This window comes from Cornus florida, unplaced genomic scaffold (assembly GCF_030987335.1).
Source record: "Cornus florida cultivar Cherokee Brave unplaced genomic scaffold, ASM3098733v1 CherokeeBrave_3.0.0_Hap2_Chr06, whole genome shotgun sequence".
Classification (NCBI taxonomy): domain Eukaryota; kingdom Viridiplantae; phylum Streptophyta; class Magnoliopsida; order Cornales; family Cornaceae; genus Cornus; species Cornus florida.
In genome coordinates this window covers 5,226,570-5,235,759 of record NW_026775576.1, presented here as the reverse complement: position 1 = coordinate 5,235,759, position 9,190 = coordinate 5,226,570, and positions in this window count along the sequence as shown.

Here is a 9,190-nt window from a genome sequence, read left to right as displayed (position 1 = left end):
GGTTGACAAGTGTAGCCTTAGAATTAAGCCTAGGAAGGAGCCTTGGATTTGTGACATGTGTAGGATCACAATTAAGTCTTGCATTGTATGTGTGTGAGATTTAGTGTAAGAACACATAGTGAGTGGAGGAATACTAGATCCTCCACTCACTATTTTCACTTTATCCTCTTCATTTTCACTTATTTTCTAAGAACCCTAACCTAGCCACCATTGGAGAAAAGCTTAGTTAATAGCTTTGACTTCATTTTTTGCCTACTTCCATTCACCCTAGACTTAAAACCTCGGAACACAAAAGTTTCCCCTCACTCTCCTCTTCATTAACCCTAAACTTGTTTTCCATTTTGAGCTTGGTTGCTTGGATTATAGAGATTCAATTCTCTATTGAGGTAGGGGTGGAAGTATGTTTATATTTTAAGTATTTTATAATCCTTGGAGTTTAATATATATTGTATACATGCTTTTAATATGATAGATTTGCATATTATAGGAAACTCTCACTTCTTGACTTAGGGTTTATTGATTTAAGCATGTATGATATGTATAAACCATGTGTAGAAGGATTATATAATTTGGTAGTATGCTAAATTCTAGTATTTTCGCATATGTAGTGATATAAAACTCTTATAGAATTATTAATGTTATATACAATTCCTATTGACTTGAATCGCTATATTTATAGTACATGGTGATAATTCTATGATCTTCTTGATGACAATTGTGATTATTTTAGAAGCTTAATTCGATAATGTTGAAATCTAGTATATATAGCTTATTGTTGAGGCATGTTTTAAATTGATAGGTTGGTGGTATTATATTATACAAAATATCATGATGAAGACTTGTCATTTGGTATGCCATTTTAGACTTGGAACCCTAAGACATGGTTTGTGTGGTTTCAAAATACTTGTGCATGGAAGGTGGTTTATATGCCTTAATTATAGTGTTTGAGTTTTGAACTTGATTGTGATTTTGGATTATCTTGGGACATTGTTACAAGTGATATAGCTAGAGTTTGGCTCTAGTGCAGGAGGTATGAGTTCTCCCTAATTGAGATAGTGCGCACTAGGGTGGTCTTCCCAGCGGGTTAATGCCCGGAATAACCATTTTGATCCTAGTTTAGTCCGAGACGTGATGTCCAAGTATTCCATTAGTTGATTTCGTATTAAATTCCTAGTTAACAACCAATACTTAATTGTAACTTGTGATTTTTGTTATTGGCGAATTGATGTTGTTAAGTACATTGATATTGATATGTGTTGGTAAGGAATATTTAAGTTAGCTTAAGATGATCCTTTAGAACACCTTGAACATAGACGTTAAGTGGAATGCTCCCTTGTATTCGTCTATATTGATCTTGCAATGATATTGAAACTTTAGGGTATACGCATATGCTTCTTCCTACGAGTAACTTGATTACTCACCCTAGTGGTTTGGGCTGTTTTTCAGGTAAGGAGACTATGTTCTTAGATGCTCATCATCCTTAGAGGCTTATGAGCAATTTGTAACATTTTTGTATATTGACATGCAAGTGTTTAGTATGTTTTACTTTTGAAGTTATATTTTTGCATACTATGGATGTATGGTATTTTTTTGAGGCTAATGTAGCTACCTTGATGTGTAAGGATACCCAAGTACTTACTCTTGATATTAGAAGCATGTATGTATGGAGGCCAAGGGCCAAATATGTTTATATTAGTACTTGTATCCATTTGGTACCAACTTTTGCTATAAAAATGTACTTTTACCAATTTTGGAGGTTTGGTGTATGAAAATCTTATAATGAATATGTATGAGGCTATGAGCCATTGTTTTACATTAAAATATGCATATGAAGCTTGTTGACATGTTCACATACTCAAATCTCATTGAAAATCACATTTAAACTTTCATTTTAAACCAATTCATGAGGGGATTCAATGTATGGGTTGAACTTTAACACCTTAGGCATGTAGCAGGCCTTAAAGCAGCATTTCGAGGTGTTTTGGTCGACCGAAACTCTATTTCGGTCGACCGATGGCAATTGGAAACTTCAGTGCACAGTAAAATCCCATTTCCAGTAGCCATTTTCACAGTTTGGGCCTATTTCGGTCGATCGATGGCCTATTTCGGTCGACCGATGCTTCAATTTGGTCTACCGAACCAACCAACACTGAAAAACATGTTTTTAGAAAACATTCTGTCCAGTTCAGTCGACCGAAACTTTATTTCGGTTGACCGAAATAGCTTGAACTTGCACACAGCTTCCAGTTAGGTTTCAGACCGAAATAGCTTGAACTCGCACACAGCTTCCAGTTAGGTTTCAGCATTGATAGTCCAACTTCAAAAGGCCATAACTTCTTTGTTTCTAATCCAAATGGGGTGATTCTTGAGCCTAAACTCAAGAATTTTGAGTTCTCTTTTCAATGGTACCTATCCCATCCTTAGATTCAAAACACAATGAGAGATATTAATGTTTTAGTGAGGTAGGGTCAGTTTTCACTTAAACCGGGAAAGGGGATTTTGTGGGATTCTTGGCCAATGTTCTTAGAACCTCTTAGAATGTTGTGAAATGATTAGATTAGGTTTTTTCACCTTTTTTGACTTGTTTAGAATCAAGTTTCTCTTTTTAATTGTGAATTGACCGTTTTGCCACTTGGTTAACAAATTTTGCCTTTTTTGACCTTTGTTTCCTCTTTTGCTTTCTTTAACTTCCGTGACCTCATGGAATATGACATTGGTGTCTTAGAGATGATTTATATCTCCAAGGACTATTGTTTCATGTTTTGCTTCTGCATTTCGGATCCGTTATCGGGTCAATTTTCGGGTCATCACTGACGCATCGGGTTGAAAAACTTAGGCCATCTCAAGTGGTATCAGAACTCCTAGGTTTGACTTCCTTAGGGCGACGGGTTTTGGGTGCATATTATGCTTTTGTTGATTTACTTTGATATGCCATATGCTTTTGATAACATGTTTTGGCTTTATAACACGTTTATGTGTTTTCTTGATAACACACTTGGTAGTATGACATGTCTTTTTGGGCTTATATGTTTAAAAGCATCCTTGTTTGATGTGTATGCTTATTTGCTTAAATGCTTAACTGTTTACACGGCTTTCTTTGATTACTTTAGCGCGACTGTATATTACATACTTTGTCTTGCTTTGTGTTTCGTGCATTCATAGTGTGAGTTGCACTCGGTCATAATAACTTGTGTTATTGTTGACCTCCCTTCTTTTACACATTTAGCACCATAGTTGTCGCACGTGGAGAGTCTTCACGTTAGGCCACTAAGGAGCAGGTGGCTTACACCGAGTTCACGAGAGGTCCGGGGAGGCCCAGGACTCCAGTTCGTGGCGTGGATGCTACTCCGCTATGGGAACCGACTTACGAAGAGCGGGCTGCTCAGGGAATCAATCAGGGGATCGCTGAATCCTTACAGGAGTTGATACGCAGGCAGGTGGCAGGGATACAGTTTCCTACACCGGCATCGGCACCGATAGTCAATGAGGCACTAGAGTACTTTATGCAACTACAGAGGGTCAAAATTGATCCATTTGTGGGGAGTTCAGATACACTAGTCTCAGAAGCTTGGTTAGACCTTATGGTTCGCAAGTTGGACAGTATGGCAGTACCTATAGACAGGTTGAGGATTTCTTTGACAGCCTCTATGTTCATGGGGGATGCTGATATTTGGTGGAAGTCTTTGACCAATGTCCACAATGTTGGGTTGATGACTTGGAATGAGTTCAGAGATTTGTTCTTCTAGTGCTTCTTTCCTAGGGCTATGAGGTGGGAGATGAGGACACAGTTCGCATGTCTCTATTAGGGCACTATGAGTGTCATTGAGTATAAGACACGATTTACTTCTCTCTCGTTATGCCGAGGATATGGTAGCGATAGATGAGGCCAGGGCAATGAAATTTCAAGATAGGCTACATCTTGACATCAGTCCACGGGTCTCAATTCTTGATTTGAGGACTTACAGAGAAGTGGTCCAGAGGGCTATACTAGCTGAAGCAGTAGAACGGGATCAGTTATAGATCAGGGGTTCACACAAGCAGCCTCGCGGAGATAATCCATCATCTTCCAAGAGCCAGTGGAAGAAGGCCAGGGCAGGGAACAATACTCACTCATAGGGGGCATCGCAGCAGAATTGTTCTACACTCACAGTTCCTGTATTTTCAGGATTAGCCCAGGGAGTGGTTTGTTACCATTGTCAGTAGTCGGGGCATATCAAGCCTCACTGCCTACAGCTTCGGGCACAGGCCAGTCAGACTTTAGTTTCTACAAAAATAGGGTAGGGAGCTTGCTTCTATTGCAAGCAACCAGGTCATCTCAAGAAGGATTATCTAAGGTTGTTAAATAAGTCACGTAATGGCACAGATTCACAGATGGTACCGGTACAGTCTGCAGTGGTTCAGTTTGGTTTCAGAGTTCCTTAGGCACCACAGCCAGTGGCGCTAGTTGGCACTTATCCAGCCAGGGGTTCTACACCTACTGCTTCTACACATCAGTCAGGCTATCAGGGCAGTTCATAACAGGGCTCAGGGACTCAGGGATGAGCCTACGCTCTTCCACAGGCGGATGCTTCCGCAGGCACCTTTTAGTTCGAGGTATCTTTTCAGTTTTCAGTTCTTAGGCACGGGTTCTTGTTGACACAGGTGCATTATATTCTTTTATTTCTGCATCATTTGCACATTCATTGGGTCTGGAGGTCACACTTCGGGATAGACTTCTCTGTATTGACACACCAGTTGGGGTTCCAGTGTCTTTGGATCGTGTTTGTCGGGGTTGTGCTATTGAAATAGCTGGGCAGACCTTAGAGTTTGATTTCGTTGTTCTCGACATAACGAGCTTTAACGTCATTCTCGGGATGGATTGGTTGTCATTCATTCGGGCTACGATTGATTGCTTCCACAGGAGGGTGTCCATTTGCACTCCCAAGGGAGATTGTTTCCATTTTGTGGGAGATCGGAGTGATTCCCACCCAGTGATGATTTTCAGTATTGGTGACTAGATTCGCCACAGATCCTACTTGGCTAGTTTGCTAGTTGACGAGGATAGTAGTTTGGGCTATATTCTTCTGGCAGTTGTTGAGGATTTTGTTGATGTCTTTCCAGAGGAACTGACAGAGTTACCTCCTTTAAGGAAGTTATTTTTGCCATTGATGTTATTCCCGGTACAACACCCATGTCTATGGCACCGTACCGTATGGCACCGGCAGAGCTTGATGAGCTGAAAAGTCAGTTGGATGATTTGAAAGCTAAGGGCTTTATTTTTCCTAGTACTTCACCATGGGGAGCACCGGTTCTTTTTGCAAAGAAGAAGGATGGGTCTTTGAGACTTTGCATCAATTATCGCAAGTTGAATCACGCTACGATCAAGAACATGTATCCTTTGCCTAGGATTGATGACTTGTTTGATCAGTTGAAAGGAGCGACATGTTTTTCAAAGATTGATTTGAGATCAGGTTACTATCAGTTAAGGGTTAAGGATGAGGATATATCCAAGACCATTTTTCGCACACGGTATGGCCATTATGAGTTCCTGGTGATGCCATTTGGTTTAACCAATGCTCTAGCAGCTTTTATGGATTTGATAAACCGTGTATTTAGTGACTATCTTGACATATTTGTGGTGGTACTTGTTGATGACATCCTGGTATACTCGGCTTCGGTAGAGGAGCATGAGTATCATTTGAGGACAGTGTTGCAAATCCTTAAGGATAATCAGTTATATGCCAAGTTCGAGAAATGCGAATTTTGGCTACCGGAAGTGAAGTTCCTTGGACACGTCGTGTCAAGTAGTGGTGTTGCAGTGGATTCGTCGAAGATTGAGTCTATAATGGATTGGGAGCGTCCGAAGACAGTGTTTGAGGTTCAGAGCTTTCTTGGCCTAGCCGGCTATTATAGGAGATTTGTTCAGGATTTCTTTCATCCAGCAGCACTTATGACTCAACTTACTCTCAAGGGAGTCAAGTTCATATGGAATGAGGCTTGTGATTTTGCTTTTCAGGAGTTGAAGGTCAGACTGACATCGGCTCTAGTTTTGATCATACCTGAACGAGGTTTGGGTTATGTGGTCTATTGTGATGCTTCACGGGAAAGATTGGGTTATGTCTTGATGTAGACAGAACGGGTAGTTGCTTATGGGTCTCGACAGTTGAAGACTCACGAGTTAAACTATCCAACACATAACTTGGAGTTGGCAGCAGTTATCTTTACCCTAAAGGGGTGGAGACATTATTTGTACGAGGAGAAGTTCGAAGTTTTCTCCAATCACAAGAGTCTCAAATATCTCTTCTCTCAGAAGGATTTGAATTTGAGACAGTGTAGATGGGTTAAGTTCATGGAGGACTATGACTTTGAGTTATAGTATCATCCAGGAAAGGCCAATGTGGTGGCCGATGCTTTGAGTAGGAAGTCACGGGGTACTCTTGCTAGAATTTCCATTCACAGATGGAAGATGCTAGAAGAGCTTGCAGATCTTGGTTTGCAGTTGTATGAGGATGTTTCACTGGCTATTTTGTTTAGCCTTGTGGCTTAACTGGCTCTTGTTAGCAAAGTTATTGAGGCACAGTAGGAGGATGGGGAGATGAAGTCCATCCATGATCGAATTTCAGGTGGCGAGAATGTAGAGGGTTGGACCTTGCATTCGGATGGTGCTCTCAGGTACAGAGGGAAGATGGTTGTTCCTCTGTCTTATCCTGACGTTGTTCTTCGGGATTTTCACCATTCTCGACTCGCAGTTCATCCTGGTGGTACAAAGATGTATCACAATTTAAGGAGACAGTTTTGGTGGAAAGGCATGAAACGGGATGTTTCTCAGTTTGTGGCTAAATGCCTTACTTGTCAGCAAGTGAAGGCAGAGCATCAAAGACCGGCAGGGTTGTTCCAACCACTACCAGTGGTAGAGTGGAAGTGAGAGCACATCACTATGGATTTCATGACGAGACTTTCGAGATCCAAGGTAGGGAATGATGTCATTTAGGTCATTATTAACTGACTGACTAAGACGGCTCACTTTTTGCCTATGGCAGTGATAGATGACGCAGAGAAACTTAGTGGACTATACATGGGGCAGATTATCAGGCTTCACGGGGTTCCGGTATCCATTGTTTCAGATAGGGATCCCAGGTTCACATCTCACTTTTGGCAGAGTTTTCAGGAGGCTCTTGACACGGGGCTTCACTTCAACACGACATTTCATCCTCAGACTGATGGTCAGTCGGAGCGTACCATTCAGATATTGGAGGATATGCTATGGGTTTGCATTTTGGATTTTGGGGGAAGTTGGGAAGACTACTTACCTTTGGTAGACCTTGCAGATCTCCAGTTTGTTGGACCGAGGTAGGTGATACAGTCGCTTTGGGTCTCGATATTGTCTTTGAGACTACAGAGAAAATTAAGTTGATTCGGCAGCGGTTGGCTATAGCTCAGAGCAGGCAGAAGAGTTATGCTGATAAAAGAAGGAGATCCTAGTCTTTTGAGGTAGGGGACCACGTCTTTCTCAAGATTTCTCCACGGAAGGAACTTCTGAGATTTCGGCAAACGGGCAAGTTGTCTCCTAGGTTCATTGGACCATTTCAGATTTTGGAGCACGTTGGTGAAGTTGCTTATCGTTTGGCATTGCCGCCAGACCTGGATAGGGTTCAGGACGTCTTTCACGTATCTATATTGAGGAACTACGAGCCGGATCGATCGTATGTATTACGGTGGACAAATGTTGTTGTTGATGAGAATGTGACCTACGAGGAGGTCCAGATTCTTGATTCACGGGAGCAGGTCTTGCAGACCAAGACCATTCCATTAGTTAAGGTCTTGTGGAGACATCAGGGCGTTGAGGAGGCTACTTGGGAGCTCGAACAGGAGGTTCACTCTCGGTATCCCCATTTGTTATCTCTTTCAGGTACGACTTGATTTCGGGGACGAAATCCTTTTAAGGCGGGTAGGTTGTAATGACCCGATCTTTTTCTTCCTTTTCCTTTTTCGACGATTTTCTATTTTTGTCTTTTTCCTATTTTGTCTTTTCCTTACATTGTCTTTGCTGACCTTAAGGATTTCATCCAAGGACAATCTAGAGGTTTTGATGATAACAAACCATTAATGGTGTTTAAGGACTAATGTTTACATTGAGTATTATAGATTTTTCAAATGCAAAGGATGACCTCAATGAAGATAATAAAGTCAATTCCAAGTATTCCATTACTCAAGATCACACCTATGAAAAGCAAAGGAGATAAAAGGAATATGAAGTTGCAAGGAACCAAATGCAAAGTCCATCCAAAAATAAATTGGACTACAATGAGCAAGAAAGCAACTCAAAGAAAGGAAGAAAGCAAGTCTACCTGAAAGCCTACGCGATCATGGACAAAGCGTGAAGAAAGGGGTAGATAGGATGGTGAGTGTTTAGGATTCAATGTCAAAGTATTTATGAATCCATTTGAAGCTTATCTCTATAGGACCATGCATATCATATCATCATTCGTATGCTCCTATATCCATTAGCAATTGACTATGCATTTCATTCATATACAATTGACATATGGAGTCTTTGCCAAAGAGTGAGTTAGTTCAAGCTTGCATAAGCTTTGAAGGAACTCATCACTTGTGCTAAAAATGCTAAGACCATGCACATCAATCATAAAATTCATATTGGTCAACAATTAAGGCATAAGAAGCCTTTATTACCATGAGTTGGTAACAGACATTAGAACCCCAGAATGCGCGTCATGAAAAACTGTGTTTTTGGCTAAGTGTGAAAAATGGATTTTTAAAATAATGATTATTTCAAATTAATTTTTCCCTGTAATAACTCTTTATACTTAAGCTAGCCTAAACTGATTTTATCAGAATTTTTAACCAAGTCTACATTGATCTACATAAAGATTCAATTTTACCAAAACTGTCAGAAATCCAAATTTGTACTAAAACTAAATTTCTACATTTTGATTTAGTTGGATTTCAATTTTTTAGTATTTTTTATTGAATCCAAATGGGGGGTACTTTCTTATTTACATTGTAAACTTAAAGTAAATGGACATATAAATACTGTAAAGACATTTACTTAAATGTCAAAACTGTTAATGCACACGTCGACTGGCTTGATACACATGTCGACCGGTATCTAGGCAGTGGCAAAAATCCAAGTTGAAGCTCATACATGTTGACCAGTTTGACATACATGTCGACCGGTATCTAGGCAGTAGCT